We start from the raw sequence: 16204 nt of genomic DNA on the forward strand, positions 1-16204 counted from the left end.
AGATGGTGCCACTGTACTCCAGCCTGGGACTCTGTCTCAAAAGAAAGAGAAGATTTCTAAATGACCAGTAAGCACATAAACAGATGGACTGCTCAACATCGGTAGTCATCAGCAAAATTCAAATTAAAACCATAATAAGATACCACTATGCAACCTCCAGGCTGGTAAAATTAAAAAAAAAAAAGAAAAGAAAAGAAAACACACACAGACACTACAAAATGCTGGCAAGATTGTGGACTACTTGGAAATAATTCATACTTTACTGGTAGGATTACAAAATTGTACACCCACTTTGAAAAACAGTTTGGCAAGTTTTGTTTTTTGTTTTTGTTTTTAGTGAAGTTAAACACACATTTACCATATGACCTAGTAATTCCACTTCTAGGCATTTCCCCTCCAAAAGTTAAAACACATGTACACAAGGACTTACATATGAATGTTGGTAGCAGCTTTATTCATAATATTTCTAAACTAAAAACAACCCAAATGTTCACCAACAGGTGAAATAATAATAGATGTGATTTGTCCGTACAATAGAATACTTCTCAGCAACAAAAAGGAACAAAATGCTTATATACACAATAACATGAGTAAATATAAAAAACACTGCTGAGGGGAAGAAGCCAGACACTAAAGATTATATGAACTCATTCCTATGAAGTTCTAGAACAGGTAAGTCTATAGTGACGGAAAGTAAATCAATGGTTTCTTGGTGTTGGGGTGGGTGGATTGCAGAAAGACACGGGAAACTTTTTAGTGATTACATAGGTCTGTACATTTTCTACACCTAAGGAAAAATGCACTAAAAAGAGGTATATTTTATTATGGATACAATAATACCCTCAATAAAGTTTATTTAAACTGAAAAAATGTGGTCTTTGAATAATCCTGTCTAGGCACAAAAACCATCCATAAAGACAAAGACATATATAAGGCAACAAGGAAAAGTTGAAACATTTCAGCAGAGCTCTGACATGGGCCACAAAAATTCTAAGCATGGCTAACTGAAAGTGCATGCAAAAGTTAATAAGCCTTTTCTAGCAATGGTAACCTTCAAATAAGATACAGATGTTAAACACAGACAAGCTAATTGGGTGATCTACCAAACTTACCTTAAATGCTGAGATGTGGAGAACCACTGAGGGAAGCATAAAAATAAAAATAACTTGGTGTCCTCTTTACAAATGAGACGTAGCCATTCACATAATGCTTCAAGAGCTACACATAACTAAGAAAGGTAGGGTCAGAATCCTCCTTATATGTTAGAATCAGGTAAAATACAGGGATGTCTGCTCTCATTACTTATACTCAATGTTGTACTACAACTTCTCAAAAGAGCAACTGGGCAAGAAAAATAAGGGAATCCTGGCAGGGCGCATTGGCTCATGCCTGTAATCCTAGCACTTTGGGAGGCCGAGGTGGTTGTATCACTTGAAGCCAGGAGTTTGAGACTAGCCTGGCCAACATGGTGAAACCCTGTCTCTGCCTAGCCACGCTTGGTGGCTCATGCCTGTAGTCCCAGCTACTCAAGAGGCTGAGGCACGAGAATTGCTTGAACTGGGGAGGTGGGAGGTGGAGGTTGTAGTCAGCCAAGATTTGGCTTCACTGCACTCCAGACTGGGCGTGTCTAAAAACAAAGAAATAAAATCCGATTAAAAAAAGAAATAAAAATAATCCAGATTGGAAAAGTAGAAGCAAAACTGTCTCTAGTTGCAGATGACATGAGTGAAAGAAGCCAGATACTAAGATTAAATGAATTCATTTATATGAAGTTCTAGAACAGGTAAGCCTATAGTGACAGAAAGTAAGTCAATGGTTTCTTGGTATATATAGAAGATCTTAAGAAACTTGAGAACTATTAGAACTAATACATTCAGCAAGGATGCAGGATATAAACTCAGTACGAAAGAATGAATCGTTTTGGTAGAAATTTAATAAAAGAAGTACAAGACTTGTACAGCAAAAGCTATAAAATGTTGTTGAAAGAAATAGAGTTCCTGGGCACAGTGACTCACGCCTGCAATCCTAGCTTTTTGGGAGGCCGAGGAGAGTAGATTGCTTGAGCTCAGGAGTTTGAGACCAGCCTGAGCAACATGGTGAAACCCTGTCTCTACAAAAGCCTACAAAAATTAGCCGAGGGCAGGCGCGTGGCTCATTCCTGTAATTCTAGCACTTCGGGAGGCCAAGGCGGGTGGATTGCCTGAACTCAGGAGTTCGAGACCAGCCTGGGCAAAATGGTGAAACCCCATCTCTATTAAAATAAAAAAAATTAGCCGGGCGTGGTGGTGTGCACCTGTAGTCCCAGCTACTCAGGAGGCTGAGGTAGGAGAATTGCTTGAACCAGGGAGGTGGAAGTTGCAGTGAGCCAAGATTGCACCACTGCACTCCAGCCTGGGTGACAGAGCAAGACTCTCAGACTCTGTCTCAAAAAAAAAAAAAAAAAAGAAAAAGAAAAACATTAACTGAGCATGGTGGTGGGTGCCTGAAGTCCCAGTTACTAGGGAGGCAGAGGTTGCAGTGAGACAAGATTGCACCACCACACTCCAGCCTGAGACCCTGTGAGAGTGAGACCTTGTCTAAAAAAAAAAGAAAAAAATAAATAAATAAAGAGTTAAATAAATGAAAATATATCTCACGTTTATGGACTGGAAGACAATATTGTTAAGATGGCATTACTCTCCAAATTGACCTACAGATTCAACATAATTCTTATCAAAATCCCAGGTGCTTTTTTTTTTTTTGCTGAAGTTAACAAGCTGATTCTAAAATTTATATGGAAATGTAAGGGACACAGAATAGCCAAAAACAATCTTGAAGAAGAACGAAGTTGAAGAATTTATACTTCTTGATTTCAACACTTATTACAAAGCTACAGTAATGAAAACAGTATGGTATTAATGCACAACTATTATGTATCCATAAAAATAAAAACAAACCAAACAACAAAAAATAAACCACAGTATGGTACTAGCATAAGACAGACATAAGAGAATTGAGAGTCCAGAAATAAACCCATAAATCTGTAGTCAATTGACCTTAACAAAGGTACAACATCATTCAGTGGGGAAAGCCGAGTCTTTTTCAACAGATGGTGCTGGGACAACTGTACATACACATGCAAGAGAATGAAATTGAGTCCTGCCTCACACCAGTAACAGAAATTAACTCAAAATGGATTAAAGACCTAAAACTAAAACTTTTTAAAAGGAAATACAGGTGTAAATTTTTATGACCTTGGATTAGGCAGTGATTTCTTAGATATGACACCAAAAGAACAACCATATAAAAAAATAGAATTAGACTTCTTAAAAAAAAAAAATTGTGTTTCAAAAGACACCATCAAGAAAATAAAAAGATTGTTTCTGCTGTAGAAAAGTAAAAAAAGGAGTGGGCGCCGTGGCTTATGTCTGTAATCCCAGCACTCTGGGAGGCTGAGGCAGGTGGATCACGAGGTCATGAGTTCAAGACCAGCCTGGCTAACATAGTGAAACCCTGTCTCTACTAAAAATATGAAAATTAGCTGAGTATGGTGATGTGCGCCTGTAGTCCTAGCTATCAGGAGACTGAGGCAGGAGAATTGCTTGAACCTGGTAGGCGGAGGTTGTGGTGAGCTGAGATTGTACCACTGCACTCCAGTCTGGGCAACAGAGTGAGACTCCACCTCAAAAACAAAAACAAAAACAAAAAAAAGAAAATGAAAAAATACCCATGGTGTGGGAGAACATATTTATAAGTCACATCTGATAAGGGACTTACATCTAGAATACATAGAGAACTCTTACGATTTAACAAGAAAAAGATAACCCATCTTAAAAATAGGCAAAGGATTTGAATAGACATTTATCCAAAGAAGATATACAAATGGACAATAAGCACATGAAAATAAGGTCAACATTAATCATTAGGAAAATTCAAATAAAAACTACAGTGAGATCCTGTACATGTACCCTGGAACTTAAAAGTTGAAGGAAAGAAAAAAAAAATACAATGAGATATTTTGCACTCACTAAGATGGCTATAATAAAAAATACAGACTATAGCAAGTATTGGTAAGGATCTAGAGAAATTAGAGCTCTCATGCATTGCTAGTGGGAATGAAGAATGGTGCAGCTCTGTGGAAAAGAGTTTGATGTTTCCTCAATAAGTTAAACACAGTTACCATGTGATCTAACAATTCTGTTCATAGGCATATATCCAACAAAATTGAACACACGTACACACAAACACTTGCATGTGAGTGTTCATAGGAGCATCATTCTTAACAGCCTTGATAGAAACAACCCAAATGTTTATTAACCAATGAATGGATAACAAAAGTCATATATTTATATGATGGAATATTATTCAGCCATAAAGTGGAATAAAGTTCCGACATGTGCCACAACATGATGAACACAGAAAAGGCCACATTTGTACAAAATGTCCAGAACAGGCAAATCCAGAGAGTCAGTAAATACATCAGTGGTCCAGAAACCTGGGGACGTGAGAATGGGTAGTGACTAGTAATGGTATGGTAGCAGATTCTTTTTGAAGCCTTGAAAATATTCTGGAATTGGGCCGGGTGCTCCCGTAATCCCAGCACTTTGGGAGTGCTCACGCCTGTAATCTAAGCACTCTGGGAGGCCAAGGCGGGCAGATCACAAGGTCAGGAGTTCGAGACCAGCCTGACCAACACGGTGAAACCCCGTCTCTACTAAAAATACAAAAATCAGCCCGGCTAAAAATACAAAAATTACTAAAATACAAAAATACTAAAAATACAAAAATTAGCCGGGCATGGTGGCACACGCCTGTAATCCCAGCTACTCAGGAGGCTGGGGCAGGAGAATTGCTTGAACCAGGGAGGCAGAGGTTGCATGGAGCTGAGATCGCGCCACTACACTCCAGCCTGGGCAACAAGGCGAGACTCCATCTCAAAAAAAAAAAAAAAAAAAAAAAAAAAAAAATCCTAGAATTGGATAGTGGTGATAGTTGCATAACTTTGGGAATATGCTAAAACCTACTGAACTGTTAAAAATAAGGATAAGGATATCTATTCTGCCTTTACCAAATAATCTAATGTAAATAAATATGCTTTGCAAATAGTGATGAAAAAGGGAGAGGAAGAGAGAAGAGAAAAGAAAAAGGAAAAAAAAGAGAAACCTTTCCCATGGAAGCCAGGTGAGACCAGTTCCTTGTAATCATACTTTGGAAACCTTATCACTCCTAAAGGAATGAATACCAGAGGAATATCTTTGCCCAATACCATTAACAACTGGTCTAAAGCCAAGAGACAGCCTGGCTCTGGTCGGGGGACAACTTCCTTATCTATGTCTATTAACCAGTAAATGTATATTTCTAATCTGCTCCTTACCCATATGGGTGTTGGTGTTCTGAATCGTTGTGTGGCACTCTATGAACAATGCAACCATGCACAATTATTCTTATGAACAGACAAACTTTAAGGAAAAGAGACTGATCCCATAAAAGACTTTTTACATGATTGAATCTTTTAGACATAAAAATGTAAAAGTTCCATTGAAATGCATGGTTGTCAAGGATGTCTAACCTTAGAACCATTCAAAAATCACTTGACTGCAAAAAAGTCATTAAATGCTCCAAGTACATTCAAAATTTTTCCTGTTAAAAATTTATTATTATTATTTTTTGAGACAGGGCTTTGCTGTGCTGCTCAGGCTGGAGTGCAGTGGTGCAATCTCGGCTCACTGCAACCTCTGCCTCCCAGGCTCAAGCAATCCTCCTACCTTAACCTCTAGAGTAGCTGGGACCACAGGGGCACATCACCGCGTCCGGATAATTTTTGTATTTTTTGTAGAGATTGGATTTCACTATTTGTCCAGGCTGATCTCAAACTCCTGGGCTTAAGCAATCCTCCTGCCTTGGCCTCTTGAAGTGCTGGGAATACAGGTGTGTGCCACCAAAACTGTGCCTGGCTATCTCAAAATTGTTCTTGATGTTGGCAACTTTGAGGGTACAGTCAAGGTGGCATATGCCAAAATGTAACATGTTATCACTGGATTTTTATGTTGTATTGGCCTTGAGCTTTTATCATTGTAAATTGGCATGCTGATAAAGCATATGTTCTATCATAACCCTCCTCCTAAGGAAACAGGGCCAGTGCTTGAATAAGAATCTTTATCAGCAAAGGGAAATAGAAGAGACAGCATGATTAAAAAATATAAGTAACTTTTGCCAGATATGAGATCCTCTTTGTTTTGCTAATAAATGATGCCTTTACTCCAATAAAGCGCTTGGAAAGCCTGATTCATAAAAAGATGCTATAAATTTATTGAGCTAACAAAAGTGTTTCTGAGAGTTCACAATTGGTGGTTTGCAAAAACACTCTCCAGACGAAAAAATTAATGAATATTTAATAGGAAATATAAAGCTTTAATGGCACAAAGGAAGAACTTTTGATCAATTGAAAGGATTCTAGCTAAAATGACTCTACAGAATCTGATATTATTTGAATTGTGTTTAAACCACCAATTTTGTTCTCCATCACGGCTTAACTTCTATAGTGATCAAACTTGACTGCAGTCAAATAGATAAGAAGCATAAATTCCCTAAAGATAAGGTATTTAAAGTAAGGAGAGGCCCAGTTCAGTGGTTCACATCTATAGGTAATCCCAGCTCTTTGGGAGGCTGAGGTGGAAGGATCATTTGAGCCTGGGAGGGGGAGGTTGCAATGAGCTGCAACTGGGCCACTGCACTCCAACCTGGGCAACAGAGCAAGATGCTGAAACTAACAAGCAAATAAATAAATAAAGTAAGGAGAAAGGGGAAAAAATCAGTTTGGCAATTTTCAATCTTGATTTAGCTCTGGGTTGCTCTTCTTTTGATTTTTGGAAAAAAAAAGTTCAAATGTAAGAGCTTTTATATTGATTGATTCATTGTGAACTTCCAAGTCTGGTAACTTTTAAATAATAAAACCAGAAAATTGGCCGGGCACGGTGGCTCATGCCTGTAATCCCAGCACTTTGGGAGGCTGAGGTGGGTGGATCGCTTGAGGTCAGGAGTTTGAGACCAGCCTGGCCGACATGATGAAACCCCGTCTCTACTGAAAATACAAAAATTAGCCAGGTGTGGTGGCAGGCACCTGTAATCCCAGCTACTCAGGAGGTTGAGACAGGAGAATTGCTTGAACCCGGGAGGTTGCAGTGAGCCGAGATCATGCCATTGTACTCCAGCCTGGGCAACAAGAGCAAAACTCCTTCTCAAAAATAAATAAATAAATAAAACCAGAAAATTAAATTTAAATTTTTAAAGGATCTAGTTTTGTATTTGGTGTAGTTCATGGTGGCTCCTGGCTGAGCACTTGGGTCTCCTCCACATGGCCTTTCACCCTTCAGTAGGTTAGACTGGGCTTATTTTCAGGGAAGTGTTTGAAGAGGGTGAGAATGGAAGCTACAAGCCTTCTTAGGGTCTAAGTTTGTAAGTCCTACAATATTACTTCTGCTGTACCTACTGGTCAAAAAAGTCACAAGGCCTGTCCAGTTTCAAGGGATGGGGAAATAGACTACATCTCTTTATTCAAGAAGTATCACAGTTATATTGCAAAGGTACATACCTATAAATATTAGATGAATCACTGGGACCATCTTTGTAAGCAATCTACCCTAGTCCTTATTTTCATGGCTCAGGAGACAGCTCTAGCCATAAAGCCCATGTTCTAAGCATCAGGATGGGGGAAGAGAAAAGAAGGGTGTTCCCTCTCTTTAGGGATATGTCCCAGAAGTTTCACATATTATATCCCTATCATTGATTAAAACTTAAGGGCTAGGCACCGTGGCTCACTCCTGTAACACTTTGGGAGGCCTAGGCAGGTGGATCATGAGATCAGGAGTTTGAGACCAGCCTGGCCAACATAGTGAAACCACGTCTCTACTAAAAATGCAAAAATTACCCAGGTGTGGTGGCAAGCACCTATAGCCCCAGCTACTCAGGAGGCTGAGTTTGAAGAGTCTCTTGAACCCGGGAGACAGAGGTTGCAATGAGTTGAGACCATGCCATTGCACTCCAACCTGGGCAACAGAGTGAGACTCCATCTCAAACAAACAAACAAACATACACATACCTAATTACATGGCCACATCAAGCTACAAGAGGCTAGGAAATATAATCTTTGTTCTAGGTAGCCAAGTGCCCAGGTAAAAAGGATGAGTTCTGTGTACTATAGAAAAAGAAGACTGGAATTTGGTGGGGCAAAAACCAATAGTATCTGCCAGACATAATACATGAATGTATTATACTAATTCAACTCCAAAAAATATTTTCACCTAATCCACATTTCTTAATTTCAAATTCCACTACTACTGCCCTGAATCAGACTGGAACTGCCTTTGCAAAAATTATGCCAGTGAGAGAAATCTAACGTACCTGACTTAATCTTGCTTCTAACCTGACAAGATAACTGCCCTTGCTCATTCCTGGGCATAGGCCAAGCTAACTATGGAGGAATTTAGTTTATAGTTTAACCTTAAAGCAAGGATGATAATAGCTGCTTCCCAAAACTATTCCCCTCCTTGTTTGGGGACCAGAACCACCTTTGTAAAACTAATGGAGTACACAAAATTAGAATTTTGGGAGGGGCCTGAATTCTGTAACACCTATGCATGGTTAAATGATAACCAGTCATGGTTCCTAATGTGCTTGCTGCTCAGGAGTTAAGTGGCTGGTGTTCAAAAGATTTCCAACTTTCCTACTTGCCCCTATAGATAACATCACTCTTGTAAAACCCAAAACTGGTGTTGGAGATATTTTTCAGACTTTGCATTCTGATGGAACAAATGATGCCACCTGACTGGTTACCCTCACCCAGGAATGAACTCAGTGCCTATGATTTCATTCCTGACCCAGCCAACCAGCATTTCCCATTTCCTAACCCTCTACCCACCAATCTATCCTTAAAAACCCTAGCCTCTGAGCTCTCAGAGAGGTGGATTTGGGAAACATCTCCTGTCCTCCTGCTCAGCTGCCTTGTAATAATTAAACTCCTTCTCTGCTATCTCAGTATACTGGCTTTATCTGTGTGGTGGGCAAGAAGAACCCACTGGGCTTTAACAAGATTATCTCATCTCTTACCTGGACTACAGCCATGCTCTGGTAACTCATCTCCCTTCTACTATGTTTGATCCCCTATAAGCCTTTCTTTACACAACTATATGAAAATCTTCATATGTCACTCCTTTACTTGAAACCTTTCAATGTTTTTTTCATTGGCTCTGATTAAAACAAATACATACCATGGCCACAAGACCATGTATGATCTGGTCTGCATCTATCCCATGAACTCATCTCATTCTGCTTTCCACCTGCACTCACTGTATCTCCAGGCATACCAGGCTTCCCTCAGGTCATCTCTCCAAGCACTTTCCCCCTTCGAGGGCTTTAGCAGAGGTAAGTGATCACACCCCAGTCTCCTTTCATGAGTTTGGAATCAACTAGGAAGAAAACACAAGTGTCAGAGATAAAAATATCAGCTTTATTCTTAAAATCACTGGGTTGGAGAACAAGTTCAGATGTACAGCTATAATCAGACCTTCTTGGGAGCCAACATTTTCTTGTAGAAATACAAGGACTGAGGAATAGAGTTTCATCTCTATTTACTTCAGGCCTTTTTCTGTTTATTTGTTTGTTTGGTTTTTGATTTCACGAACTACTAAATATTTCGTGTAATAATAAAAAGGATTGTTTTATGGTACCAGGCACGTTGTTAACACAATTCTTTTTTTTATTCTTTTTGAGACAGAGTCTCGCTCTGTCGCCCAAGCTGGAATGATCAGAATCCTGTCATACCGAGTGTTTTTCCCCACCTGCCCCTTGCACATTGCTATCCCCACTATGACCATGTGATTCTCTGGGGCAAGCTCACTGCAACCTATACCTTCCAGGTTCAAGTGATTCCCCCACCTCAGCCTCCCAAGTAGCTGGGATTACAGGTGTGCGCTAACCATGCCTGACTAACTTTTGTATTTTTGGTAGAGATGGAGTTTCACCATGTTGGCCAGGCTTGTCTTGAACTCCTGACCTCAAGTGATTCACCTGCCTCAGCCTCCCAAAGTACTGGGATTACAGGCATGAGCCACTGCATCTGGCCTTGTTAACACAATTGTTAAATAATTGTGAAGACACCGAGATTTTTCTCTCCTTCAATATCACCTTTGCAATTTATAGGATATTTATCACTTTTGTAATTTACAATGTATTGTAGTGTTATTCACGTTTAGTCATTTTTTCAAGAAACACATTTTGAAATTGTCAGCTTCTCTGGAGAAATATGATTAATCAAAACATGATCTAGCACTGCCCCTCCCTCCCAAGAAAAATGAACAACCAGCAGGTCAATTTAATCCTAAATTGAGGGTGGGGTTTTGTGAAATAACACTTGTTGAACATTGGTATCTAAATTATTCATAGAACCCAAACAGATATATTTAGCTTTTAACCATTCCTCCTTTCAAAACAAACCATGAGCTCTCAGTGGAAAACATGGTTTGACCACCAAAAACTTAAATATGAAGCAAAAAATGAACTTCAAGGTGAATGAATTCAAAGGTAATTTGTCTTGTAAACGCCCTGATTTTGGAACAAATCATGCCCTTCAGGAGAAATAAAAACAATGAAGTGTGGTTCCAGAGCTACTCCTTTTGGTAAAACTTTCCAGGCTGCTTGGGAAGCAAATACAAGAATACTACCTTAGAACAGAATCCTGTTGTACCGAGTGCTTTTCCCTACCTGCTCCTCGCACATTGCTATCCCTACGATGACCATGCGAGTCTCTAGGGCAAGTAGGAGTATTTCCTTTCACAGGGAAGGAGACAGAGACACTCATGTGACGTGATTGCCTGAAATTATATGCTACCTTAGCAGGGGATCCTAAATAAGACGGCCTAATCATCATTCAGAAGTCTAAGGCCTTGACCCTGCGCCTGGCTGTGACTATTCATTCTGGACAGCCTCATCCTTACACGTGGGGGAAAGTCAATGGTATCAGTTAGAACTCTCTTTTCCAAGACCAGAAACCAAACTGACCTAAAAAGGGGGATTTCAAAAAGGGGATTACTGTCTGGTTTCAGTGATGGCTTGACGAAGTAGGTCATGTTACCAAGACCTAGTCTTTCTTTTGTCTTTTTGTTCTGCATTCTCTGATTTGTCCTGTTTTCAGCCACGCTTCTTCATTGTGGTAGCAGTTTGGTTGCTGTAGTTCCAAACCTAACTTTCTATCACTTCAAATCCAGTGAAAAAAAAGAGCAAAAATGTTTTTTTTTTTTTTTCCCAGAAGTCCCAGCCCAAGTTTTATTTGTGTCCCATTGACTCTAATTGAGTGGACCAGTCACTATGTTACTGGTGACATATGTCACTATGGCCACATGTTGTACCAGACCTTGGTCACTTGCTCCTCCACTTTGACTAGGCTGGAGGCAATTCTGCAGAATCAAAGATTCTGTAGCAACCTGCATAAAGAGGCTTCAGAGAAACCTGCAAAGGCAGGCTTTGGTTTTACTGTTCCTTTAAACTTTCCTATAGTTTGGGAGCAATACTTTTGTGTAAGGAAATCAAGCTGTGTGAGAAAAGAAGGATGGATGCTGGGTGGAAAAACAGCTCTCCACCCATATATACTGTTCATATTTGAAGTTCTCAGTTGGGAGAATCTTTGCCTCAGATTTGGCTTCTAGAGCCAGGTCAGCAGCTCCAGCTGTGAGGAGATGAAGCTGGAAGAGTCTAGAGAGGCTGTGTCCACTCTAGAAGTACCACTCAATCTCAGCAAACAACCTTTATTTTCACTTAATAAGCCACTAGCTCAAGAGACCTACCACTCCCCGGCATGCATGCTAGGTGGCTAATTTCATGATCAAGAACTGACATGTTTCCTTCATGATCTAGAGAAGACAGAAGGATGGTATTTCCAGTCTGCCAGCCATTAGTTAATTAAACTGCTTAATCACACCATTCCATGACAACTGGTAAATTAGCATCATCCGTAGATCCAAAGGGAATTAAAACCACAAAAATATATTTATTCTGGGGAAGTAAGACAGTTAATAGGAAGGCAGGATGATTTAGGAACCAAAAATATAAACAATGCTTTTCACACTACAGGTTTTCAATGTATTCATAGTCTTAAACTTACGCCTGTAATTTCAAAACTTTGGGAGGCTGAGGCGGGCAGATGGCTTGAGCCCAGGATGTAAGAGACCAGCCTGGGCAACATGGTGAGACCCCTATCTCTATTTATAATATTAATAAGAAAAGAAATGATCTTATCTTCCTCCAAATATTGTGTGTAGTGGTGAGGTCTAGAAATTCCATAGCCATCCTGCTTCCAGCCAGAGATGAAGAATACAGAGAGAAAACAAGGACAGAAAGCATCCTGGTAGTTGCTCAGGTGTGGAGCTGGGACCACTGGATTAAGTTCCCTGAACCCTGTTCTCCATCTGGATATCCAGTTATGTGCATCGGTGCATTTTCATTTGGCTTAAGCAACTTCAAGTTGGGTGTTCTGGTACTTCCAACCAAAACCAACCCAACTAGAAAGAAGATTCATGAATATGTGAAGTGCTTTTGTAACCTTATCGTTTGCTGAATTCTGAAAGTTTAGCATAATGTTGTTTTGGTTGAACTAGAAATTATTGATATTATGAAACTGTAAGGCAAAGATTAGTATTTAAATTAATGCAACATAAACAACTGGAGATCTGCTTCATTAGGCCAGAGAAAGCAATTTATGATGACTGCCAGATTCTTGCTCTTTTTGCATGAATGCCTGGAGGATGAGGAGGATGAGACAGCCTCTCAGGGAGTACCCTCCGAGGACAGAGACATATTTAAATTTTTGGAAAGGCCTACAGTGCAAACATAAACAGGATTTTAGAGAACACTGCCCTCCCTCTGTTTTGCTTCATATGTTGGACAGCTGCTACTTTGGCCTGCCTAGCAACTTTCCCCACTTCCTTGAGAATAGCATTCTGCTTTTCCTTTGTATAACTCTCTCCTTTATGCTCTGCAATCCTGTTGGGACCAGTCACCCAGGTCCCACATCTGCTCTCATCCATTAGCCCCGGAGGTGGGCGTGTGATTTCTCACAGATTTTACATCTCCAGGGGAGTGATGCAAGAGGGAAAATCTTCTTGGGATTATTCCCAAAGGAACTCTCCATGGATGCCTATTCTTGAAATCCCCAGAAATGGAAATACTGGATTTCTCTTCTTTCTGTGTGGCTTCATTCCAGCCAGCCCCTCTAATGGCTTTGCTTAAGGTAGCCAGTGTGAGTTTCTGTCATATGCCACCAAAGACCTTAGCTCGTACTCCATCAGAACAATCCATGAAAAAAATCAAGCCTTCATGTAGGAGGTACATTTATGTTTTTACTAGATGTGCAAATACAAGTCCGATATAAACCTGTTTATAGTAACTTCTATCACATGCCTAAACTATCATATAATCAATTGTCAACAAAAACTTTTTGGGAACCAAAGTGTATTTTGTTTATGTATTTATTTACCAGTTAAGTGACACTTAGTGTGTTGAAGGTATTGTTTATTTGTTTAATCCTCATTACAATCTATTAATGTAAGTACTATACTTATTCCTATTTTACAGATTCTGAAAGTGAAGCACAGAAAGGTTAAGTAATGTGCTCAATGTCACACAGCTAGTAAATTATGGAGCTGTGATTCAAGCTGTGAGAGCCTGACTTTGGTCTGTGTTTTTTATCCATTGTGTAAAACTGCATCATTAGAAGACTGAAACTTAAAATATAAAATCAACTTCTAATAAATAGGATTAGATATATGGAAAAGCAGCTTAACAATAGAATATCTTCTAGGCCAGAAGTCAGAAAGAGAGAGGTGTCTGAAGCCCTTGGATTGCAGCTTTCAATTTCTGAGCCAAATAAAACTGCTTAGGATTTCCAGGGGTGAAAAAGAATCCTCATCTAATGAATGAGCAAGCATGAACTAAGTCCAAACACCTGCTACTTTTTTTTTTTTTCTTTCACTGTTGCCAGGTGATCCATGATGAGCCTTGGATCAATAAGTAATTATAATTGACATGCTATATAATTAATTATATAATTTCAACTTACTCAGTTTATTTCCAGTAAAACCGTCCCATAAAACTAGGATATTTTAAAGGCTTCCATGGAAAAGGAGAGACTAAAGATCAAAGCCTGTTTTACATTTGACTCAGCTGTGAGTCATATCTTCTACAGTGTAAATTATCTCAGCCCACAATTATTAACTCTAGCAAATGTTGTGAAATTATTCCATCATTCCTTCAACTTCATGCAGTTAGTACCAAGTGCCAGCCACACTTCTGGGCACTGAGGATATGGCAGTGAATAAGCAGGTGAAAATTCCTTCCTTGATGGTACCGATATTCTAGTGGGCAGTTGTAATCCCACCACTGCACAACTCAAGAAGCCTGAATGTCTCCAGGCTCCAAATTGTTTCCATTACTATACAGAATGAAAGAATAGATTCATCTGGCCAGACATGGTGGCTCATGTCATGCTTGTAATCTCAGCACTTTGGGAGGCTGAGGTAGGTGGATCACTTGAGGTTAGGAATTCGAGACCAGCCTGGCCAACACGGTGAAACCTCTTCTCCACTAAAAACATGAGAATTAGTTGGTTGCGGTGGCACATACCTGTAATCCCAGCTACTCGGGAGGCTGAGGCAGGAGAATCACTTGAACCCTGGAGGCAGAGGTTGCAGTGAGTTGAGATGACACCACTGCATTCCAGCCTGGGCGACAGAGAGAGACTTTGTCTAAAAAAAAAAAGAAAAAAGAGAACAGATTCCTCTGACAGCTGTGCTGAGTGTTTGGGGAAACATCAGTTTGGTCTGGTCCTTCCAGAGGTGCCAAGGGAGAGGACACTTGGTGGAAGACTGCCTGGCAGAGGCAATAATATCTGTTTGGAGATAATGATGATTGATTGATTGATTGATTGATTGATTTTGAGACTGAGTTTCACTCTTGTTGCCCAGGCTGGAGTGCAATGGCACGATCTCGGCTCACCACAACCTCCGCCTCCCAGGTTCAAGCGATTCTCCTGCCTCAGCCTCCCGAGTAGCTGGGATTACAGGCATGTGCCACAATGCCCGGCTAATTTTTGTATTTTAGTAGAGATGGGGTTTCTCCATGTTGGTCAGGCTGGTCTTGCACTCCCGACCTCAGGTGATCTGCCCGCCTCGGCCTCCCAAAGTTCTGGGATTACAGGTGTGAGCCACTGCACCCTGCCTGATAATGGTGATTTGTTATTTCATGTTTAAGATTTCACAGGAACAGACTGTGCCCAAAAGAACTCTCCATGGATCCCAAATTTTGATTATATAAAATTTATATACGTTAATGTACTTAATTCTCACAACAACCTAAAATCTACCACAGTTGATAAATTTACCGACTAATCTATTTTCATATCTTAACTTTTCTGAAACTGAGATGCATCTTACAAGCCATGGTCTCTTATTATTACTGTCAGTAGAGTGGAGGTGCTAATGGAGATACTGGGGGTGTTGCTGTTGGCTGGAGCTGTTCATATTTTCAACAGTTCAGGTGAATTATGAACATTGCTGATTCGGCATGTGTTGGGTTACTTGTTGTTTATATGTTCCTGGTTCTTGTCTGAAACCTTCTGTTGACACCTGCTGTTCAGATCATCTTGCAGAATGGGTGCCAACGGCGTGGAAGAAAGTCTCCAAGATGGAGCTGCGAGTTAGATGAGGCATGCACAGTGGAGCATTTCTCTAGGAAATGCAGCTTCACCAGTCCTGTTGCTGGAACAGATGGTGGTTTTGTATGGAAAAAGTCTGAGTAAGCACTGGATTCTAATGTAACAGGATTGTTTTTCTTTATAGTACATGGTGTGTATGGTAATCAAAGGCATCCTAGATTCAATGAAATACAGAACTATTACCTCACTTTACAGAGGAGGAAGCTGAGTCACTATAATGTGAATTCACTTGCCCCAAACCTCACAGCTTGGGATGGCAGAGCCGGGACATAATCCTGAATTGCATGGTTTCAGAGTTCACATACTCAGTTAACCATTGTACTATGCTGCCTGTCAGTATAAATGCAGCTGGTTGAGGGAGGTTACCACAGCCTGATTTACTTACTTAGTGAATCAGTATTCATTGTGCGCCCACCACGTGCCCAATATTGGCATATTATTGGGGACAGGTACAGTGATGAGCAA

General features: G+C 40.1%; 1 long non-coding RNA gene across 1 annotated transcript in view; it reads left to right on the forward strand.

Moving 5' to 3' along the window:
- Positions 1-16204, forward strand: part of LOC119618816 (uncharacterized) — a 49124-nt gene that overhangs the window by 5313 nt on the left and 27607 nt on the right. Inside the window, exon 2 of the long non-coding RNA XR_005235185.2 lies at positions 5086-5160. This is a non-coding gene — a long non-coding RNA (uncharacterized lncRNA). The remainder of the gene's footprint in view (positions 1-5085; positions 5161-16204) is intronic.

This window comes from Chlorocebus sabaeus, chromosome 12 (genome assembly GCF_047675955.1).
Source record: "Chlorocebus sabaeus isolate Y175 chromosome 12, mChlSab1.0.hap1, whole genome shotgun sequence".
Classification (NCBI taxonomy): domain Eukaryota; kingdom Metazoa; phylum Chordata; class Mammalia; order Primates; family Cercopithecidae; genus Chlorocebus; species Chlorocebus sabaeus.